General features: G+C 37.2%; 1 long non-coding RNA gene across 1 annotated transcript; it reads right to left on the bottom strand.

The window, feature by feature from the left end:
- Nucleotides 1-4216: 4216 nt before the first annotated feature.
- Nucleotides 4217-12168, bottom strand: LOC308195621. Its single transcript, XR_013951676.1, has 3 exons — nt 12038-12168; nt 11582-11783; nt 4217-4532 (listed from the first exon to the last, which is right to left on the bottom strand). It is a non-coding gene; the product is annotated as an uncharacterized lncRNA (long non-coding RNA).
- Nucleotides 12169-24463: the final 12295 nt, after the last annotated feature.

Raw genomic sequence — 24463 nt, forward strand, 5'->3', positions numbered from 1 at the left:
TAATTACATCTTCCTGTTTTACCTCATGGAGGAAGTGTTTAGTCATTGGAAATGATGTATTTCAAACTACAAAGCCAGAAATGCACCCGCTGGCCATATCTTCTATAAAATTTGCATACAAATATTGTTCCAGTCTCTAAATATAAACTGAAAAGCATCCTTTTTTCATTAAATTGTGACTTTCCAGAATTATAGCCATTTAAAACTTCTTTTTATTTTATTTTAAAATTTCTTCATAGTGTTTTATCTTTTTGTAATTTTGCCAGACACAGGAAAATAATAATAATAATAACACTTCTTAAAGAAGAATTGACAGAACAATCTCCTATTTGTACAGAACCCTAAGCAATAGTTTCCACCACCTCTAACTGAAATGCAGCTCTGCAAGAATCCAGATTATAACCAAAGCATAAAACCTGGCCCTGGCAATATGCTTCCCCAGAACTCCTTAAATTGTAAAGAGGAAACAGACAATATCTTCAAATGCTAATTGCTAATTCTGTTTTTTCTCAGTTTAGTAGTGGACAGACACTTTGATTTATGAATACTTCCTGATAAAGTCATTTCATGATTTCAGTCACACAGATTTCAAGGTAGTCTGGCTCTAGAATGATTTTCATGGATTTCTCTTATCTGCTGCTCAAAATAATAGTAAAAAATGTCTTGTATTTCTTTTCAGTGAAACATCTTTTATCTCTTGAAAATAGCTGAAACATCCAACAGGAAGAGGAAGAAAATAACTAACATGTTAGGCTGAGTGAAACTAAAACAATTGCAAAGTAATTTACACTAAATTACTGGTTATATTGAACTTCTGTTTTTTCATCTTAGGGAAAAAAAAGGATCAAAGCACAACATATCGTTCCAAGGTACCTCTGGCATTGCATATTTCATTATCATGCAATCGTTTTAACTGTCTCCCTCTCCTCCCTAGAACCCCAGGGAGGACTTATGTCTGGGGAGCTGTGAAGTGTAATACAACCATATCAGTCTCTTACACACGGCGCGCGAAAGAAAGTAGCACTAGCAGGGAGCAGGTTGTGCTCCTTTGTGCCTGCTCGGCGCTGTGTTGCTGTGCTTGGGTGCTGGCTATGGCCAGGCCCTGCAGTACAGCTGTATGCAGCACTGTGGTAGGGGCCCCAAGGGTCCTGCACCCAAGGGTCGTGTTGTGTCTCCCTTCACCATGCAGCAAAGGCACCTGCTGCAGGCAGCTTTCTAATTCTGGATCTGTTCTGCTTCAGAGAAGAGTGAAGTCTTTGAAGAAAATTGGCTGGTGTTTTCATATTTCTAGGGTGAGATGCATATTATGTAATTGGCATTAATTAGTCACCTTTGCAGCAGTATCAAGAACTCAGTAGGCATACAGACATCATCTACTTTATCCTTAAGGGTTGACCCTTTCAGATTAGGCCTGAAATACACCAAGACTGCTGTGAAAAAACAACTCTTCTGCTGTCCTTGAACCACTTCTCCTAAGGTCAAACACAATACTTGTTGCAAGGCTAGAGAAAATTGTGTCTTGTTTCTGCCCTTTAAAGGCAGTGATACATTTCATAAGGGATTGCAGGATATGTTTTATCTTCCATTATAATTGCTAAGCAGTAACCTAACTCAAGAGTCTCAATTAGAAAAAAAAAAAAAAGTGATTTTGAATCTAAGGAAATAATACATAGATTGTTAATAACACAGGGACTCCTATTCTAGCCATATTGAGCTTTGGATGTTATTTTTAGGGTACATTTTCTTGCCATAGAGAATGTGTACAGTTCTGTGTATGATCTGGGAGGAAGTTTGATTCTATGATTCTGTGAAGTTGTTCTCTTCCACATGGAAGTCCTGGCAGTCAAACTGTGACCACCTGCTTTTGCTTTTCTGAACAAAGAGAGCTGACACAATTTACCCCTAAACAAGACAGCAGGGCACAGGATCTAAAGTTTTTAATAGCTTCAGACATGGTACATAGGCCTGCAAAGAAGAGACATATTTCTGCAGAATTGAACATGTAGTGTTACAGCTGGAAAAAGCTACTGCCTGGTTGCAGGGTTGATTATAAGAGGTATCCCCTGAATCGTGATATGTAATGTGAATGAATTGCAGCAAAACAGCTTTTAATTCAGTGACAGGAAGGAAGAAATCATAGTCTCTTCGAAGAAGCCGTCTTCCTCTTCACTTTTTAAAAGCAGGCAATAAAATAAACTAATATGATCTCCATATATTTTGAACCATTCATGCATGTACTCTCTTCAAGGTTGCTCTTTGTAGTTCTTTCTACTTTCTCATTTTTCGTTTCTGATTTAATTTACATCCTTCCATCAACTACTGTACCTCTGTTTTTCTACTGTATTGCATATGTATGGCCATTCTTGCAGATACAGTTAGACTCTAGTCATTTCCCTGTAATGCAAAATATGTGGCAGACATAGGAGAATTGCCAAATTCACTCAATTAGGAAATTAAAATATTTTAAGGTGTAAGAAACGTTGAAAAACCTGATATCACGACATGAGTGCTTTCAGTTAGAAAATTAATTCAGTGTTAAATATTGCAAAGTAGTTGAGTCAAAAGACCAAAACGACCAGTGTGTTATTCTTCATCTTAAGCCTTCCCTTTCTTCAACAAATCCATACTCTTCCTCGGTATTTGAAGATACTGTTGTTAAGTGTTCCTTCACAGATACATGGATGGAGACAGACATTATCAAACTAATTTTACAAATGAATACCCTCAATATGAAATGTCAAAAATTCACTGAGAAAAGCTGAGAAATTTACCTGGTTCTCATAATAACCATTTTAATGTCCTACCCATTGAACCATACTGCTTCTTTCAAACACTAGTGAATCAGAGTGCTTACAGTGCACTTCTGCAATTATATATTCATATGTTTTCATATGTAATGTTTTGTTCGATAATTATACAAGGGATTATGAGCCTGTTGTGAACCTTATTTGGATGTTTCTGTCTACTTTGTGTCATTGAAACTTCACATAGTATTATGGACATTTTAAGCAACTATGAAGTTACGTATTTTTCCTTTAGAGAATACACCACTGTTGATATTTTTTTCTGTTGTAATATTTATATATATCAAATAACTCTTTCTTTTCTCCCCTGTGACAATTATTCTTAAAGCTATGTGTCAAGAAACTAGCAAGTACTTATTATAGCCACTTGCAAGCCTATAGACACTTATGAATTGTGCTTGCAAGAATGAAAAATAACATCAATTACAAAGCTAAAAATATCTTGCAGAAATTTGGGTCATTTCTGTCCCTGTTTATAATTGCTCTTCGGTAATTCTCCTGTGTTAGTAACTAAAGACTAAGAGTGGTAATAGAAAACAAAGAGAGCAAGAGGAGTAAAGAAAGGAACAAAAGGAGAAGGAAGTAGTTTAATAAGGAAAAGATGTGACTGTTCTGGGGAGCAAATCTGCAGGAATGCCATGGTCAGTGATTTCATATAGTCTAGAAAGTCAATTATCAGAGTATTCCTATTTACTAGTTCTTCTGAAAGGAGATATAACCTTTGTGACTAGAGTTCCAACCTCCCAGTGAACTCACAGAAAGCTAAAGGAGGTTATTTTTCTCATAACACATATGCAAAAGAGGCACCTAAAACATTGGAAGTAGACTGTGTGTTTTTATCTCTTTCTCCCACTATTTTAATCAGAATAAGGCAAAAGCAGGTACAACATCGGATGTTGATAAAATCTCCTCTAGTAAAACAAGACAGTATAGCAATGTATGCATGAAAAATACATAAATAAACTTTTCTCATTGTTTAAAGTGACAGGCATGTATTTTATCTTCATTTGTGTGTTGCTGGAAAACCAAAAAGTTGAAAGTTGTACAGAACAGAGACTCTCTGGAGATGGAGCTCTCCAGGAAGTTTTCTTTGCTTTTCTTGGTATCTGATTGGTGCCTACAGAGTTAACCACATTTTAATGCAGTACAGTGGAGCGTGTCCCAGAATACTCAGAAATTAATTAAGAAAGAATCTAAAATACAAATTAGATAATTAATTTATAAACAGATGTAGTATTGCTTTAAATCATATATTTTGTGTGTGCGTGTGTTGCGAGACCCTGTTTGTTGTTGGTTCCAAAAACTGATTTTTTTTCCTCCTCCACTTCTTTTTTAAATGAAGCAAGTTACTTGTGAAAGTGTTCTGGCTGATGGAACTCTGCCAGCCTATTTTATTATAACACATTTTTATTCACAAAGAAAGAAAAGGTTATTGCACATGTCATATCTTTATTATACTTGACAAGCTGTGAAGCATGTATTCTAAAAGGAAACAGAAAGTGATATATCAGATTACCATTCCATTAACTGCAACAAGACCTGAGATGCTGGATGGCAAAACTGTGCTGAGTGGACATGGACATTCTTTACATTAACTTTGCAGAAGAAAGAATATCAAATACAAAGCTCCACAGGAAAACCTGGAGGCTGATGTTGGTGGTGTCCTTATTCATGGGGAAAGCTATCACATCACTGTTGAACTCACTGAAGTCAAATCGAAGAGGAACCCTATGAAAATAAACAAGTCCTTGTTAACCTGGACCCTTATCCATATGTAACATGGACACACACATTTTTTACAAAAACTGTGAAAAAAAAGTTTTAAATACCTTTCCCAAAACATGTAAATAAAAACAAATTTTCAATATTAAAAGATTTTCCAATTCAGAATGTGCACAAATTTATGTAACACCATAACAAAGACCTAATTTGATTAGGCTGTCTAAATACTACAATGATAGTAATTTCTGTGTACTAAACTCAGAAAAAAATGCTTTGATCTACTTGTGAAATCTGGCCACTCATAATGAGGACTAGGCGTGTTTGTGGGTGTTTTTTTTTCACTTTGATGGTAATTGGCAGGAGAGCTTAATTCAAATACTGTAGAATGAATGTAATCTCCTGGTACATTGGCATCCAATGCCATCCAAAGATAAAGGCATGCAGGTACCAAGTAAACTCATAAATTAAAAATTATCAGCTCGTAAATTCTTTAGGACACTGGGGCCTGATATTCTAATCCAGTTCTCTTTAGCTTCAGAAGTATTTTTATTGGGTCTCAATTTTTTTGCTTCTACATACAGCCACAACATGCAATCAATAAGTGTATATTACAATATTTTAATAATGGCTCCAGAGAAATTAGTAAAAACTATTTTAAAAAGTGACTTGATCTGAACTCGGGGAAAACAAATTATTAAAAAAAAAAAAAAAAGAAAAGAAATTAATAGTAACGATATTCAAGCACTGTATAGTTTTAGGACTGATAGACAAAAAGAAAAGGAAGGAAGGAAAGGAATGGAAGGGAAGGGAAGGAAGGAAGGAAGAGAGAGAGAGAGAGAGAAAGAGAGAGAGAGAGAGAGAAAGAAAGAAAGAAAGGACGGACGGACTTTTCCAGTATTTCATCTGTACAGAAGAACATTTTATTAGCTGAGTTTTATGGCCCTGCTTGCAATAATGAGCAGGAACAGCACAGTGTCCAGATTAGTATGCATCAGTGCTACCGTAAATCATTTTAAAATAAGACAATTCTTCAAAGAAACACTCAACTTGTCAGTGGTCCACCTTTTAAATAATATTTTGTATGAATTTTAATGCCATGGGATAAGCTCTTAGAAGCAGGTATTTCTGCATGAAGAATCAGATTTGAAATAATAGATTTAGTATTGAATTGAGAGACAAAATCTATAGCCTTGCTATGTGAATAAGCCAGAATGTAATGAAAGAAATAGAAAAGAATTAGACAATTTTGTCATCTGCTTTGTTTGTTTTGGCAACCGGGAACCCTGGCATATCACCAGGAAGAAATTCAAAAATTTGTGAGGTTTTAAATAAAATATGGGAACATGTCTTGCCAAGAATGAAAGCACTGAAGAAAGTTCTGGCAAACTTCTATATCAACACATTTATCATTATGTGACCCTGCTACAATATGATCCTGAAAAAACAGGAGACTCATTTTGATCATGGTTATTTGTACTGTTACATTGATTTCATTGTAAATGTTTATTAACAGACAATAAAAAATTGTAGCATGAAGTCTCAAAAATCCAGGCTCCACAAACAGAGTGCAAATCACACGTTAAGGCATGATATATGATGACAGGAGACAGGCCCTAGAACCATAAAAATGCTGAAGGAAATAGAATGCAGAGTTTGCTTCCTGCCCTTTTAGATTCGCTGAAAGGCTATTCAAAAAAATTCTGTGTGAAAAATCAAAATAGAGTTAGCTACTCAAAAATTCTTTCTCCCCACAAAATGCAAAATTGAAATACATTTAAAATGTCTTGCTTTGTGAGGATTGGTTCATTTTGTAATCTAGATTATTCCTTAGAAACTTCCTACCTGGAATCGTCTTCAAGAAATCAAAGAGAAAGAGAAATGTATGCCTTTGAGTCATTCATTTGGTCAGTGTTAATCTTCTGGCCTTTTAATGTGCTATGAAGCCTTCAAACACCTTTGAACATTGCACATATAGCATCTGGGGTACTGGGCTTGTCAACCCATTTCAATCACATAGCTGTCATATGGACCTTAGGCACAGCTGTTCTTGACTCTTGGGTATATATTTGCATGTGAAAGAACAAACTTGGACTTTGTCTATGCAAGATTCTGTACACTATAATTTATAGATGCACATCATAACATTTGCACAGATACCAGTATTGAGCAAATATATGACTGAGTACTAGTAGCTTCATTATCTACCTTCCGTCTTCCACCACTATTTTTTTCCTGGTGAATATAACTAAATATAGCTACAGGGACATTTTCAAAGGTCTCTTGCTCCTGTTTCTATTTATGGACCATGAGGAGGTTTAACAGACTATAAGACCTTTTTGTGTGAGGAATCAAGCTGTTTTTCTCTAGAATGTCAACTCCTCTGGCCAGCAGAGAAGAAAAGGGGAGGGCTGATTAGAGGGAAATTGCCTCTGTTTAGGTGGTAGGAACCTGTTTTGAAACTTCTGACCTGAGTGGCCTATTTTGGCTGATTTTCATGTTCTCCACTAGGAATGTCACTGTCTAATCCCCAACAAATCTACTGTGATTTGTTTTTCCAACTACCTTGTTTTCTGCTATGTTAATCCACTGGGCATATATGTGGATACCCTACAAATCCCCAGTAGATGTCAACTGACTGCAGCCAACTGAACAGCACTGAGTTAAAGCCATTGATCTTTCACCTTTGCTTATACACTAAGCATCATAGACTCCAAAAACCCTGACAGCCACAAATCTGGAAGCTGTGCAAGATACTAACAGATTTTATTCTAATGGCTGTGACAAGGAAGACCTTTCCATGTTGTCATTGTAAAGTAAGATAATTTTAGACCATTTTTTTTTTTGCTGACACAAATGACTACGTACAGTGCTTGACTGGAGAGAGTTTTGTTGGATCTGGCAAGTTACTCAGCTCTCACTTTATTCTATCTGGGGATGGAAGCTAGAAACATTTTTCCAATTTCATATAATTGCACTGAACCTGCCATAATCAAAATATTAAGACTACTGATATTCTGAGAATCTGGGATGCCTCCCTTCAGCAACAGATAAAATTAACCTTCACATGCAAATAAGCATCACTTGTTTGTGGCCAATATTTTTGAAAATTGAATTTTTTTAATTTTTAAAATCTTTGTTACTGCCTTGTTTCACTGGGATCTCTGATGTTTTCTGCAGGCATATCTTGGTTGAGGTGTTTGAAGGGTTAGTGGCTGAAGAACTGTGTTCTGCCAAAGCTGCATGTGATTGTTGCCTGGTAACAATACCTGTGGCATAAAAAGTATTGCATCAGGAATATGCTTGTTCCTACCTCTTTTTAGGGGACAGCGAAGAATTATAGAGAAGATATATTTTATTTAAGGGGCCTAGAAGATCTTTGACTGTTACTGAGGGATGAAGCTGAAAGAGAAATTTTGTGAAACCAATAAATCTTTGGAGACTGCCTTCAGTAAACCAGTGCAGAATTAAATGAACTTCCATTTCAACGCTCTAGGTAGCTGCCAGAGCAAAACAACCTGCTTTCTGCTGCTTGCTGGGAGTCTCATACCAGCATTGAAGCAGCTAGGCAGCCAATTGCTCCAATTGCTCTGGAGAGTAATTAGGTATAGGGGCCTCAGTGTTGTGGCCTCAGGGGAGTGTGGCATTCCAATGTGTTTAAACATCAACCAACTAGACCATGTGCTGTGCTCTGCACCTCTAGTGCTCATTGGTCACAGGCTGTGCACCTTTGAAGGGGAGACATAACACTACACAGCAGCCCAGGAGCTCAGTGCAAAAGAATCTGCACAGCTCTCATTCTTCCCATGACCAATGAGGGACTGAAACCCACAAACAGACCAAAACAGTATCAGTTGATCAGATAAATCCTGCATTAAGTCTGTCAGAGCTGGATGGGACCTCTGTTATTACCTCCTCATCTTCTCATCTGTTCCACCATTTTCCTAGTACGTTTATTGCTGCACCTATTCACTTGTTGAGGAACAGGGAGAAGCTATTTTCTTTAAAAAAGTTTTGGTTGGTTTTACTCAGCTGGGTAGCTTGAGCTCCACCGCAACCACTCTCTAACTCCCATTCCTCAAAGAATAAAAGGGGCAAAAATATGATGAAAAGAGCTCAAAGGTTGAGCTCTTTGATAAGGATGAAGATCACTCAACAATTGTCATCACAGTCAAAACAGACAGCATAGGAAGATTAATGTGATTTATTACCTATTGCTAACAAGCTAGAGCAGCGAGAAACTAAAAACAAACAAAAAACACCTTCCTCCCATCCACCCTCTTCCATGTCCTCCCCCTGAGCAGCACAGGGGAATGAGGAATGGGGGCTATGGTCAGTCCCTGGCGCTTCATCTCTGCTGCTCCTTCACAGTCATTCTCTGCCCCTGCTCCACGTGGGGTCCCTCCCACGGGATGCCGTCCTTCCCAAATTGATCCTGCGGGGGCTGCCCACAGGCAGCAGCTCTTCAAGAACTGCTCCAACATGGGTCTGTAATATGGGGACAGTCTGCCAGGAGCAAACTGCCCCAGCACGGGCCCCCCACGGGCGGCAGCTCCCCCCAGACCCCTGCTCCTGCGTGGGCTCCTCTCCACGGGCTGCAGCTCCGGCCCGGGGCCTGCTCCTGCGGGGGCTCTCCATGGGCCGCAGCCTCCTCCAGGCCACATCCACCTGCTCCACGTGGGCTCCTCCACGGGCTGCAGCGTGGAGATCTGCTCCGTGTGGGACCCATGGGCTGCAGGGGGACAGCCTGCTCCACCAGGGGCCTCTCCACAGGCCGCAGGGGAACTGCTGCTCCGTGCCTGGAGCACCTTCTGTGCTCTTTCTGTACTGACATTGCTGTCTGCAAGTCACACTTGTATTTCCCAGCTGTTGTTGTGCAGCATTTTTTTTTCCCTTTCTTAAATTTGCTCTCACAGAGGTGTACAGTATTGCTTATTGGCTTGGCTCTGGCCAGTGGCAGGTCCCTGTGGAGCCAGCTGAAACTGGCCCTTATCTAGCATGGGGCAGCTGCTGGACTGTTCTCAGAAATGCCACCCCTGCAGCCCCCCTCTACCGAAGCCTTGCCATGTAAACCCAGTACATAAGTAATCATAGTTATAATTTGTAATAAAGGGTAAACAATGACTAAGTGACAGAAATGGTCAGATAGACAAAGAGTGTGTTTTACATGCCTGCTTAATGGCATCACAGGTTATTAACAGGCTGTCAAACTGCTGTTTGGAAAACAGTGAGCATCAATGAGTAGTCTGAGGGTCCTTGTTAAAGAGATCTGTACAACATCCCCAGTTCCACTCAGTTTGAGGATGAGCACATGTCTGCTAGTCCCAAAGGTTGAAGATTACTTGGGCTTGGGAAAAATGCTCTGGTACTATAGGACCACCAGAATAGCTCAGGTGAGATGGGACCTCTGGAGATCATCCAGTCCAAATCCACCACTCAGAGCAGGGTCATCTAGAGAAGCTTGCCCAAGACCTTGCCCACTCCATATGTCAAAGAAACTCCTGTCCATTGCTTAACTCCTTTCAAGTATCTCTATATTACTTATAAACTCACTCTGACTGATACCATAAAGTCAGTTGTGGTAAGGTCGAACGGAAGAGATGGAGTCTTTTAACCAAATTTCCCATTTACTACTGTCAGAGAAGTTTGCCTATTAATTATGGCATCAAGTCCAATAACCTCTAGCTGATTACAGCAAATCTTTTAGGCTGACATTTTAATCTTGATTTTAAAACTCCATGTGACAGAGAAGCCAGAACATCCCTTGGACAAATTGTTCTAGTGATAAATTACAGCTTCTATTAAATAATAATAATTAAAAAAATGCAGTATTTCTTATCTGAATTTTTCCAGAGATGAATATTATTATGAAGCCTGCTAGATTAAGAAAACTTCTGTTGTCAGAATTTTTCCCCCAGATAAATATTTATGGACCATGATATTCATATTTTTACATGCTCATGGATAAGATATATCCAGTAGCAGTCACAGCATATTATTCTGTGCAGTTTTAACAATTATTGAAATGCTGTTTCACTGTGCTGCTGCTTAAGTAGATGTGACATGATCCATCACAGCATATTCTATAAAAACTGAAAGGAGAATAAGGAGTGCTGTTTAGCTTCTGTGGAAAAAATAAAGGGGGAAGGTGAGGAAGGGAAGGAGAGAATAAATCTAGCCGTTACAGCTACATTTATTCTCAAATCTCTTGTGTCTAGAGTTCACATTTTCTACATTTTGTTGTCATTAAATAGAATCTTAACCTTGGGCATAAAATGATTTCAAATAAATAACTACTAAACACTGGAGAGGTAGAAGGTTGTGTAATGCCTGTGTGCTGAACACTAGCAAAGTTGTGTAATTTTTTTTTGTTGTTGTTGCTAACCCAGTTTAATCCAGCCTTCCTCATATTTTATAACTGCTCAACCTGAAGGGTAAAATGTGTGCATTTCTGAGGATAACTGTATTAAATTCAGTGAAATGACCCACCCAAGCAGAGCCCAGAATCCATCAAACGCTAGCACCCTCACTGCCCTCGTTCCTAACTCCCTCTCCATTCCAAAATCCTTCAATCACATCAAAAAAAAAATTCTGGGAAAAAAAAAAAAAAGAAAAAAAAAGAAAAAAAAAAGAGCCTGGAAATATGTTAAAATTACAACAGCAGAATTCCTAACACAGCTCTTCCCCTTTGAATTTGTAAGCCATGGTTCTACCAGTCCCAACTGCAGGCTGCAGATTTATGGCACAGCATCGTGTTTGCTTTTAGAGAGCTGAAGGCATTATACATCCACAATAGCAATTTATTCCTTCAGGAAACAACAGCAGGTGCAGAACATTGACTAGCTGAATTCTTCAGAAATGTGGACTTCTGCATAATGCTGAAATTATGATAATCTCTGAAATTGTTTTCTTATTTGGATATAAGGGTGACCTACACCCTTCTAGCTAAGAACAGATGCTGAAAGTCTTCACAGAGTTTCTCCCTAAACACCCACAAACAAATGAGGATCTTACAGCAATCCACAGCTGTTAACCCCAGTGCCACAGAGTCAGTGTACCTGACAAGGGTCGTCCTCTCTTCATGCCTATATACTGAGTGGTCAGACCTGTGCTGCATGTCTGTCAGGCACGTTGGAGCAGCCAGGTCTTGTGAAAGAGAGCTCTTCAGCACCTACCACTGCTTGCTGCTGGAGACAGATTACTGCACAGGGTGGGATCCTCAGAACCACCAGGCCAGCATCCACCTTCTCATGAAGGCCCCTTAAAAGCAGGTTTTAAAATAAATAATTTAAGTAACATTCTGAATCTCATTGAATGCTCCAAAACTTTCCCCTGTTGCCTCACTCATTATAATTTTTAAGAAAATTAATTAAGCTTCCTCTGAGCCATTTTCCACCAAAGCTGCTCCACAGCTCCATCTGATGAGCTGCATAGGTATGCTGCCAGCAGCCATAGCCTGTCTCTCTCCACCAGCTGCATCAGCCACATGCAGCCACAGGTAGGCAAACACTTACCTTTGGGAAATCAACACCAGCTAATTAGTATTTACATTCTCAATTACAGGTGAGTAGGAGTAAATCTGTCTACCCTTCTTTGCTAATCTTTAGTTTATAATTAAAATATTGGCATTGTTTTTAAGAGGGCCTGTCTCCAGTCTCTATACTGAGCCTAGTAGTCTACCATTAGCATTTTTCAGCAGATCACGTTATCCTCACAGCTGTGCTCTCTGCAGTTTGTGGTGGAGGTGGTTTAAACAAAAGCCATAGGAGATGAACACTGTAACCAGCCTGGAATAATACACAGCAAGCTGGAAGACCTGAGGCACTTGGCATCAACTGGGCTGCAGAAGCAGACATAAATGCTAACATAGCAGGAGTTTTCTTTGAGGCAGAATGGAGGGACACACCAGGAAAATGACTGTGAAAGACAGCCTCCTAGAGATGCAAGTTCATTCAAGCCAAGGATGAAGGCTGCATGCACTGTTTACCATCTCTCTACACTCTTCTTTCCACACAGACTAAGCAGTATGTCTGACCACAAACACACTTCCAAGCAGCAGTATTTGGGCTTTAACTTTTTTTCCTTTTTGTTGACTGTGGTTCTTACCAGCCTGATGGAATGATATCTGAGAGAAGAAGAGTGATTTGATTCCTCCATGAGGAGGCACAATAGAGAAGTTGGAGCTGGCTGTTTCAAATGAAGAATGATAGCTGTGGCTCTCCTCACTGCTGTTTCTCTACTTTTCCTCTAATTCTCCTGATTATCCACAGATAACTTCCAGGGCACATGCTTTCCTGACACCAGGGAATAGTCATAACATAAGATGTGTCTCTGCTTTAATAATACTAGCAGCACAAGTATGCTTTATATTGCTGGCTAGTAGAAGTCAGATCTTCTTCAGCAAGGAGAGCAGAAGGATTCCATGGAGTAGTTAGGAGATAATAAGAAGCAAACTGATGGGAGAAGTAATTAATCAGTAATAAGTGCTCATTTAAAAAAAAAAAAAAAAAAAAAAACTCCTACTTCCAAATTTTACTGAGAGTTTCAGTTGACAAAAATGCGACTGAAAAGTTCATGTTTTCATTATTTGTTTGCTTTATATGAACACAAAAGTTCTGTCTTCACTTTATTTTTACAGAACATAAGAAACCAAAACCACCTCATGACTCACCTGGCATCATCCTCAAAATGAACCATGTGAATAGTAGTACTATGTGCTGTGTTAAAATACATGGTTTGTTTTATTTTCTAATTCAAAACATTTCAGCACATTTCAGTGCATAGGATCTAAAGTCAGCTCCCTCTCCATAACACTGTTCCTTTTTTCAGGGAGAGTACAGGACAGTTTTAAGAGTTTCCAAGCTCTATCAGAACACAGTGTCAGAAACTGTGTATTAAATCTTCAGCAGCAGAAGTTTACATCTTTGGTGATGTTGTGTCAGTTATACATAGCACTGCAGGTGCATCAACTTGGGTTGATGGGGAGGAGTTTCCATCTTTGGATCAGCTTAGTGTGGCCTATATGAAAAAAAATAAAGCTGGCCACTAAACCACATTTGACTCAAATAATTACTTTTCCCTTCTAACAGAAGCACTAGAAAAAAAATACATAAGTATTAACTAAGACTGTATTTTTCCTTGTTTCAGTTTTAGTTGAATAAAGAAGCAAAGATGATAAACTGTGTTGTCAATAGGAGGAATTTTCCATCCAGTAAACCAGCATAGAAAAATCCAGCAAAGTTCTCCCAAAAGAGGCCTTGCCCTAGACATCTGAGAGCTAGATGAAATACTGTGAAACTAGCTGGCACTTTCACAGGTTGCTCACAGGATAATAAAGATGAGATTCCATTTTCCTCATTTCACTCTTCCCTTCATGTTACTTCTTTTTAAGGCCAGGCTGACAGGCAAATGAGTTTTTACTCTTTCTGTCTTTCTCTCTCTCTCTTTCTCTCTCTCTCTCTTAAATGTTTGATTTTGGTATTCTTTCGAGGTATTAAACAGGAGAACAGAGCAATCCCAGTGGCTGCTTCGTTAGGCACTGTGAAGCCACTTGAAAGAAGCAAGCCCTAACTCAGTCTATATATGAAAGATGGATAAAAAAAAAAAAATAGGTAGAAAATAAACATTTTCCTCCCCTGAGTGTATGTGTGCCTTGAGGTATAGACAGCTCAGAAACAGTGTAATGGTTTTCCTAAGCATAGGCAAGAGATATATGACAGAAGCTTGAACTGAAGCAAGACCCACTGCCCTGCTCACTTTAATCACAAACTCTTCCCTTCTTAGTATCTGTCCTTGGAATAAGATCTTTAGTGGTCAGAACTCAGACACATTTCCTCTCCTCAGGATAGCTATATTTAAAATATATACATATGGAATTTACGTTTGCTTTTGCTCAATGACAAGAGACTGGGTTGGACTTCTTTCCCCCAAAAAAGCCTCAGGCTAAACCCCAGGACTGAGACAGCACACAGATCTGTGAGACAACAGCAAAGAAATAAAAAATAAAAAATAATTAAAAAAAAAATCTGAAAAGAAAGATATTAAAGCCAGAAGACTGTTCTGATTTCCTGTTCGTCATTATCTGCATTTATTAAAGGTGTTTTTGTTGTTGTTGGTTTTGTTTTTGTTTTGTTTGTTTGTTTTTTGTTTGGTTGGTTGGGTTTTTTTTTCAGAGATTAACTTCAGGGATCAGATTCTCCACCAAGTTCAGTTTCCTTTGGAGCTTTGCAATCTGTATATAAAGTTACCACTCTCTTAGACCTACATAAAAAGATTTCAGTGCAAAGTGAGATAACTTTGATTTCTTTCCTCTCTCCCTCTCCATTTTTTTTTTTTTTTCATCTTAATCTGTTTATTTCAAGATCTTTCTTAAGGATGAAAGATTTGTCCTCTGGGTATTTTTGAGTATCTAAACCAATAGCCTGTCTCTTCAATAGCACATGACTTAGAAGAAGTGACAAGAAACCCACTAATCTACTTCTCCTAATTTTTGATGGAATTTGGTTAAATCCTGTAACTTAAAAGATTACATCCTTGTTAAAACTTTCTTTCCTACTGTAGTTTTCAAATATGTTTTGAATTCCCCCTTAACTTTTGATTCCTAGTTATAAAAATCAATATTACAAGTCAGAATTTCCTGTCAGTATTCATTCTCTTCTGCTGGTACTGTTTCTCATATTTAGCTTTCTGTTTACATATAAGCCACTCTAGACACTTTTGTCCTGGTCCGGCATGTGTGTTCCACTTAAGCACTAGTAATTGAAATACATTTTTCAAAGTAGCACTACAAATTTTCTTTTATTGGTGAAGAAATTTCCTTTATCATAATACCAGAGTTCAAAGCAGGCAGGAACCATCTCCTCTTCCCCATAAGACAATAACAAGAATACACAATAAAAAATTACTCCTCTCTGATGTTCAGCATGTCAATATTACCACCCTTTAGATCCCAGTCAGTGAAATGGAAGAAAATAGAAAGTTTTGAAGAATATGAAGTGATGAGACCAAAATTGCTTTAAATCTCCCAGAAGGAAGATTAACTGGGAAAATTATGCAGTACATATGCTTTAGGATACCATTTCTCCTGTTCAGCCTCTGAAAACAGCAGTCAGTGCAGAAGGAAGCTGATTGCCAATCTTGTATCTACAGGGACCATATTAGATGCCTTTAGCAAGGGTCAGTGTCTAACAGTTTTTTAAGTGACTCAAACAATGAGGAAAAGGATAGCATCAAGTTATTTACAACTTCTTCCCAGCCACCAAAACCAGTATCCCACTGTAGTTGTGGCTGAAAAACTCAGAAAAAAATAAAGACTGAAATAGTTAGCTTAACAGCTTTAAAGTTAGAAAACATATTTTCTTTCTCTGAAGAAGAGGTGTAAAACTAATGGTGATACAAACATCTTTACTTAGAGAAAAACAAAGTAGATTAGGAGCAGCAGTTCTCTGAGTGAATATTCTAAATTCATAAAATTGCTCTTTATCTTTCTAAAAAATAAATTGTCAAAGAGCAATTTTTAAGAAGCTCTACAGGAAGAAATCAGCATAATTATTTCTTCTTAAACAAATAGCACATGCAATCCAACCTTTATGTAGTTCTGGAGGTTTTAAGCAATGTACTCTTCTGCATTCATTACATAGAACCTGCAGATCATGCATCCAGAGGCAATCAGAATTGTAACAACTGCATAATATCTCTAAAAGCTAATCACACAGATCTCCATCAATTATGCAAAAAATAAAAATTAAAAAATAATAATAAAAAAACAGTAATTAGAGAATGCAGTTATCAGCCATTAAAATGCAAGCGAGGTACAATTTCTTTCTAGGTAATTGCATTCATTTAAAGTGTTTTTAAAGTATTTTTTCTTTAAAAAAATGTACATTCATAAGCACCATCAAAATTAATAGAGATAACTGCTCCAGTGACACAGATCCTGGCTAATAGCCAAAGTTTGTTATTCATTTAGAAAATTGGTTTCTAAGGAAAATCATTGAGCTGACTAGATGATGTAAACAGAAATCAACATAGAGAACTCACCTTTGCGAATGAGTTGTTGATTATTACATTTCCTTTAAAACCTATTTATTTATTTACTCTTTATTATTATTATTATTATTATTATTATTATTATTACGTCTATGTATAGGAGTTAAATAAAATGCTTATTTATCTGTTAGTGAAACACAGTATAACAGCTCCAGTATGTAACTGCTTCCTTCATCCATCTATGTATGCTCCAAACATTTAAGCTTACCACTCTACAGACCAGCACACAGCATTCCTTATTGGCCTATATGGAGGAAATTTGAGGAATTTAACTTAATTTCCAAACCCTGAATAAATTAATGGCAAATCAGATCAGGCATTATCTCTAATCACTTCACCTAGATGAACATAAAAGCTATGTCCAGTGGCACTCGTGAAGGCTGAGCTAACAAACTTTTCTTGAGCATTTAAGCAATGGGAAATAACACAAGGACTCCCACATAACACACGCCATAAAACACCTGGCTTAAGGTAATATTTTCCCTAGTGATTTTATCAAGGACTTCATTGCAAAGGAATAAACTATCACTCTTCATTTACAACTAATTTTTTCTCTCTTCGGAACACATGTAGATGAAATGGCACTATTTGCCCTAGAAATTTAAGGGCCCACAAATGGATGGGCATTACTTCTGCCAACGTATATAAGAGGCTGAGTATCTGAGTAAGTGTGTCCTTAATAATAATTCAGTTCTCTAGTTACTTTAGGTAGGACTGTCACAAGAATTTCTTAAGAAAAAAAATAAAAAATAAATTCAATTGTGTGTTGCAAAAAATTGTATTTGAAGTTATTAGAAATCATGATGAGCATCTATCAGTCATAAAAATGAATCCATGATGCTCCTGTTCTATCTTTTAAAATGTTATTTACAGCACTGTTCTGTATGCCAGTAGTTAGTAATTTATGTCTTTGGTTCCTTTAACCTTTTGATCCAAGAGAGACCATTAATTATAGTGATCTTTTCCATTACCATTTCAAATGATTTTGCACAAAAAAAAAAAAAAAAAAAAAGGACAGTTTTCTCTCTCTCTCTCTTTTTTTTTTTTAACACAGCCAGGACTTAAACTCATTTATGGCTTTTTGAGATAAACACTTTGATATTAATCTCCACCCAGAAATGAAATGTGCATCAATACAGACTGTAAGATCTTCCTTCAATACAACTTCCTGGTCTGAAAACTCTTGGAATGATTCTAGCCTCACGTCCTTCTGAACTGTTTCATCTGCACTTTGAGGATTTTTCGAAAGTTCCAGCTTTAACTGTTTCTTGGCAAAACTTTACTCTTGAGAATGCACAGCTAATAGAGGAGCAGACCAGCTCTTCAACTAAATCAGCAAAGCTCCAATAGCTCAATAGGCACTATATTGATTTATGAGAGTTGAGCACATCCTGTAGTCCCTGAAATTGTCCACTTTATATGATCTAAAGAGGTATCAGAGTTAGCGTGAAGTTGATATGTCTGAAAACTAAATTTATCCCATTAGCCTGACATTCATCAGCACTTTCCTTTTCCTGTCCACAACAGCATTGTTTCTATGATTCCATTAAGTCAATAAAACTTGAAATTAAAGATTGATTCAAATCATTTTCTGGCATTGTATCTGTATGGTTACTATCAGAGAAGCATTGTTGGAGTGCACTTTTACTTATTTATTAATTTATTTCAGTCTCAGCATCACCAAAAAACTGATGGTAGGACAGTAGAAAAAATGTCTGCTTTGAGGACCACAACTGATGCTGTCACAGCTGCTTGTAATGCTCTGGAACCTGTGTACATGCACACTCATGGGAAGAGCAGAACATCTGAGCATAAAATAATGGCAATTTTAGGAACATTTATTTTCAATTAAATTTAATTTTTACCATTAGGAAAAGAACTATGGTATTAAAACTAGTTTGGAAATTAAGGGGTTCTACTTTGCATACCCATACACAGTGTACATTTAATAACAGAACATTCTAGTTCCCCATAGATGTTACGTACAGAAACATATGCATTTAGATAATGTGTTAGAGTGGAAGTAGTAATTTATAGTATGTTCTCTCTCAGTATCTGTTATCCAGAGGATAAGTCAGCATTTTGATTGAAAGTGCCCAAGGCCAGATCTTCCACAACTGTAAGGCGATGTTGTTCCTTTGTCTTTAACAGATATAACTGTCTCTAAAATCTTAAATTTTAGCTTCCCGCAATTATCAGCTGGATTTTCTCCAAAGGATGTTTAAAGGTACACTTGCATTTTTCAAAACATCTCCTCCTTGACAGCATTTGCAGGAAAGGTCTTCAGAGTTTTAGAATATTCTGTGAGTGATCATTTAACATGTCTATTATAAAATTAATTTAGGACTTTAAATATTGGCTAATTTTACACTGAATCTGAGATGAACACATTGATTTTATTGCAAACGAGCTGACAAATCTAAACAGCAGTATCACAGAATTCATTTAATCTTTACATTTGACAAAATCTTAACATATACATCTGTAGTATTATTCATATATGACAGTTTGACATGCTTCCAACTGAAGACCAAGCTATTGAAAAAATGACTGTAAATTTGAAAACAAAAATAATAATTAAGCTATACATGCAACCCACATTCTGATCACGTGTTCTCATTTTTTTCAAAGAACTCTCTCTGCGTATCGACCATAAAATAAATTGTAGTTGAATATTTCATTTAAATTAAGAGAAGGTAATAAACATGCACAGGATCACTGTGAAAATATGGAATCAGCTGCAATGTCCCAGACTACTGATGAAGCTGATGAAAGAACAAGCACCTTAGCTTGGTATAAACCCATGAGGCACCCACATCCTCAGGAAGAAGATGCAGCTAGACAGAGTGAAAAGGACTTGCCTCAGCAAATGGAAAGTATTTTCAAAGCATTTTAGGGAGCTAAGTTCTCTAGAGATTCCCTCATGCTTTCTCTGTACTAGAACAGAGTGAGATTCCCTCCCATTTTTCTTTCATTGTGTTTAAGTGGTTTTCAGTACTAGCATTAGGGTGGCTACTACAAAAGATATCAAGTGACTGAAGAAGTGGAGGTGGGTAGCCGTTGTAGTACAAGGGACCTAATTCTGTGCTCATGGCCTTGACCTCTGGATCTTGATAATTTGTGTCTGTAAAATGCTGAATTCTTAGCCTATTTTATGGAACGAATATTCTCCAATGGAGAAATGAGAGAAAACATCATTAGTTGAAACTCAAAATTTCCATTCCTCTGCATGAAAATTACCTGTCAAGGGAATAATAAGGGCCTTAAATGTGCCTTCAGCAGTACAAAGCATTGCCAGGAATCTAAGAAGGAAAGCTGAACAAGCTGACCTTATTTAAGCTTCAGTCTGTCAAAATTCTGAAAAGCATACCTAGAAAATGTCTTTCAGTGGATAAAAGGGGAGAATATTGGAAGAGTGAGGTTTTCCTGTCTTTCACTCTCAAATGCCAATTATTGCTCATTCTGTCCAGTATTTGGCTAGCCTGATGATTCATCAGCATGGAATACCCACATGCTCACCACACAGTTGCAAAGACCTGCTTTGTAATGGACTGTGTAAAGAAATCTAGCCAAAATCCAGACTTTATTTTCTACCGTTGATTTGATTTAAAACTTTCCTCCACTGGTCCTAGCCAAACTGCACACAAGTAACTCAATGTGATGTTGCTGTGCTTGTCATGGAGCATTCAGGAGTGAAAAGGAAAACGCCAACAGATCTGACTTCACTCATAATTATTGTGTCATCTGTGAAGTCATGCTGTTTGGCATGTTACTGCAGGTATATATGCACTCTTCTGTATCAGTAACAAACGAGGAGAAAATAGTAATATCCTAAGAGACAGGATTTAAGCACTGCATAATCTTAAGTGTGCATTAAATCAAAGCAGCTGAGCCTTAGCACATTCATAGCATTAAATATTCAAATGGGAATGATACACAGAAAAAAGAAAAAAAAAATCCACTTTTTTACTAATTACCATCAAAGGCACAGTGAAAAGAGATACTGGGACAACCATCCATACCTGATCAGGATGTGCTTTACATTTCTATAATTTATTTGGTTACTATACAAATCTAATTTCTGTGGAGCTACTGCGATTCAGCCTATTTATAATAAATGTTGTGATAGTTTCCTTTCCCTTGTTCAAATGGATCTAAATACTGATGTAAGACACAGTAGATCAAAATCTGCTCTCAGTAAGACTGTCATACACTGAAATATTTAACTACATTGAGTCAAAGGAATCATTCCAAATTTCTAAAGGCACAAAATCAAAATCTGGTCCAGAATACCAAAGGTAACAAAACAAAAAACTCTGTTACATCCTCAAGCAAACAAAACAAACTGCAAAGATCAGTGGACCTTCATGAAGAAAAGATAAATGAGTGAATAATGATCCAGAAAGAAAGCAAGATGAAATCAATCTTTTCCAACAAGTATTAAAAAGTTCTGAACTACACAGAATATTAAAAATATTACACACAGAAAACATCTTCGTTTCAAATAAAAACAAACAAACGAGCCAGAGAAACCAAATCCCCACGTGAACAAAGAGCAGCCAAAATGTAAACAAATCCCAGTCTTGTGAAAATAAGGCAAGATATTGAATAGACTTGGTGAAGCAGGTATGTCCTGGAGATTGGGAGAAACACTGAAAAATAAATAAACATAATTTTGAAAGGATTAATTCCTAAAAATAAAAATGTAACCCTATTTCAGTACATAATTCTGAAAATAAAAAAAGACTTGCTTCAGAACAATTGCAAGCAATTACTTGTTTGTTTTTTGTCTCAATGTGAAGACATTTTGAGAAAAAAAAGTCTCTGCTTCTGAAAAGAGTGACTGCTCCTTTCCCCTCCCCATTTCCTTCACCCTAAAATAAAGCAAATGCAGTAATTCTGTTTTGTTTGCAGTAATTCAGATAATGGTCTGAATAACTGTAATCTTTTGGGAGCCTGTACTCCCAAACAAATTTTAACCCCCTATGGATTTTCTGAACTTTGGAACACCATCTGTGTAACACTGTTGTACATGTAAAGCAATACATATACATGCAAACTCTTTGATAACTATGGCCCTTAACAACCAAAAAAAGCTACTCAGCTGCCTGTGGTTCTCAGGAAAGCAATCACACAAGAACAAGGGGTACTAAAATGATACCTTTGTTACATCATACCTCAGGTGGGAACTGTGAGATGTGGTTGCTCTTTTGTTTGTTTGTTTGTTTTGTTGGGTTTTGTTTGATTTGTTTTGTTTTGCATAGGCATATAAAACAAAATCCACAAAATTCTGTTTATCCTGTACTTGGTAGATTGGTAACTAGCCTTCCAAGACAATGCTCCTGACCTTTGACATTCTGCATCATTTAGCATAGAATAAAAAGACAGCAACAAAGTCACAGACGTACCAGTGAACTTTTCTGGTTTCTGGAAGCTGGAGATGTGCAGATTGAGGCTACCCTCCAGCTTTCAAAGCCAATAAAGACTCTCAGAAGTAAAGGGTTGCTTGCTAGTTGGCTGCACCTTAGGATCTAGTATAGCTAACATGTCTTCCTAATTGCCTACAAATAGTTGACCACCCTTGCTTGCAAGCAGTGCATAAGGTAAGAACCCTCCTTTGGATACTGTGTCTCAATGTGGCCAATCTTCTGCCACCAAGATTAACTTGCTGTGATGAATTTTTAAGTCTTCCATACTTATATACCTTCTGAGAAATCTTCAGATAGCTAGTTATTTTCACTTTCCAGGTTCTTTGCTTCATTGCCATCAATCAAAGAGAAGCCAAATACACTTAATATTACTCACTGTGGCTATTGACTCTGAGCATTGTTTTCTTCATTATTTTTTTCTAATGCACTTTAAAGTACCTTTCTTTAATTCAATTGAAACTATTTACTTGTTTCTCAAATCCATTTATGTTTTAATATTTAATATTTTCCAGCTTTGAAGAAATGAAATAGTACATTAAAAGCATCACTTCTTTATTAAAAGTCAGTCTAACATGTTATGCATATTTTTGGACTGTTAAGAAGGCATGATGTTGTCCAAAATTCATTCAGTTATTGTGTTTAAAGCCCTATACAAAGATTACAGTCTGGCTTTTGCCAACTCTGATATTACGGTTTATTCTATTCTTTCCTCTACAGCAAAATGTAGTTTATACGGTGTTATTTTATTCTGAATGTAACAGGATCATTTCTTTTAAAGCTGTCACTGTGTAGAAGCTGTAGCAAGAGAGAGAATACTTTTTTTTTTGATTGTGACAGACATTATGAATTACCATTCATGCATAACCTTTTCATCAGCAATATTACAGCAACTTAAATGCAAGTGCTAACACATAATATCTAATGCCTGCATCTGGATTTTTGAATACAACTGTCTTGACCATTTTTTACTTGTAAAAAACCCCAAAGGCAGTGGTTGTGTTTTCACACCGTCATCCAGTTGTAGTGGAATAAGGAGGTGAAAGTCAGGCCTACACAAAAAGACCATGGAGACCCTTTATACATTATAGCTGAGCATAGTGTGATTTCACCATTACGTTATATAAATGGAGAGTTTATGGACAGGTTCTCAGCCATCTCTTAGCATGACTTGCATGCCATTTGGAAGGCATAGCAAGCAGAGCAAAGGCTGACTGCTGCCTCTTGCCTTTTCCCCAAGGAAGAGTGTTCCTGAAAATCTCTAGAATAGTGGTTAGAGCAAAACAAAGGAAGAAAAGTTCTCCAGTTCATCTTTTCTCTCCTGTCATTTTATGTGTAGGCAGAGCAGAATTACTTGCAATTTGCAGTTTATAGGATTTAGTCCAGGTACATAATTGGATCCAGCAGTTGCTAAAATGTCTGAAGAGTAATGCATCCTCACTGGGTCTTCATACAGAAATTTTATAAACCCCATCTTTGCCTATTCTAATTTGGTTTCCAAATTCATTCTACTGAAGATCTCATTCTACCACCATGCCCTGTGTGTTATACTTCTTTTTCCCACTGTTGGTCCTAGAATTGGTCACAAGGAAAGTAACACCTAACATGGGAATATGTGGCTGAATTAACCTTTTAATATCCAAGTTTTGCCTGCATGCGCTCTCATTTGGTCAGTATATGTTGTCCTGTAATTACTAACAAGTGATGCAGGTATTGGCCAGATTCTGGCAATCACATTCACACTAAAATACATTTCTCTGAAAAATGGCCACATTGATATCTTCATTGCCAAATCTGAATATATATAACAAGCAACAGAATCTGGTGTTATATATTTTTAAACAGAAATACCTTTTGCACAAATCCTGCAGGGTGGAGAAATCATATTCCTCCAGTCTGGGGCAAAACGTTGGTGTTAAAGATCAGTATTTGTTAATTAACTCTATATCTGAGAAAAGGTCAGAAAACCTGTTTACATAGAAAAAAAGATTATATAAAAAGTGAGTATTCCTTCTTTCTACTTCACCATTTGACTCATTGCTTCTCATGGCATTATTCTCTTACATTTCTGGGGAACTCATAAAAAATTCTCAATAAGTCCTAATTATCTTGGTTCACAAGTGCTGTGAAAGGTAATTGAAAGGAGTTTGGGGGTTTGTATAAAATTACAGTTTGGAGTGTTTGGATTCTCAAAAGGTCTGGATAAGGTTTCCCCAAACCCTACAGTACTTATTCCTGTCTCACCAGCAAACCTGTATTTCCTCTCATCTGTCTGTGGCACTTCAGAATTTACTGCTGGTGAGCAATAGATGGATTTCATAGTGTTATTTAGCAGATACTGCATCTGTATAGACTTAAATTTGAGGCAAATATTGCACAGCTCTAGGTTTAAACTCAGTGCCCTGGAATAGGCAGTCCTAGTCCCAAGTCAGAGGTGTAAATAACAGGGCATCAATGTCTCTGCTG

This window comes from Anser brachyrhynchus (assembly GCF_964034855.1).
Source record: "Anser brachyrhynchus genome assembly, chromosome: 1".
NCBI lineage: Eukaryota > Metazoa > Chordata > Aves > Anseriformes > Anatidae > Anser > Anser brachyrhynchus.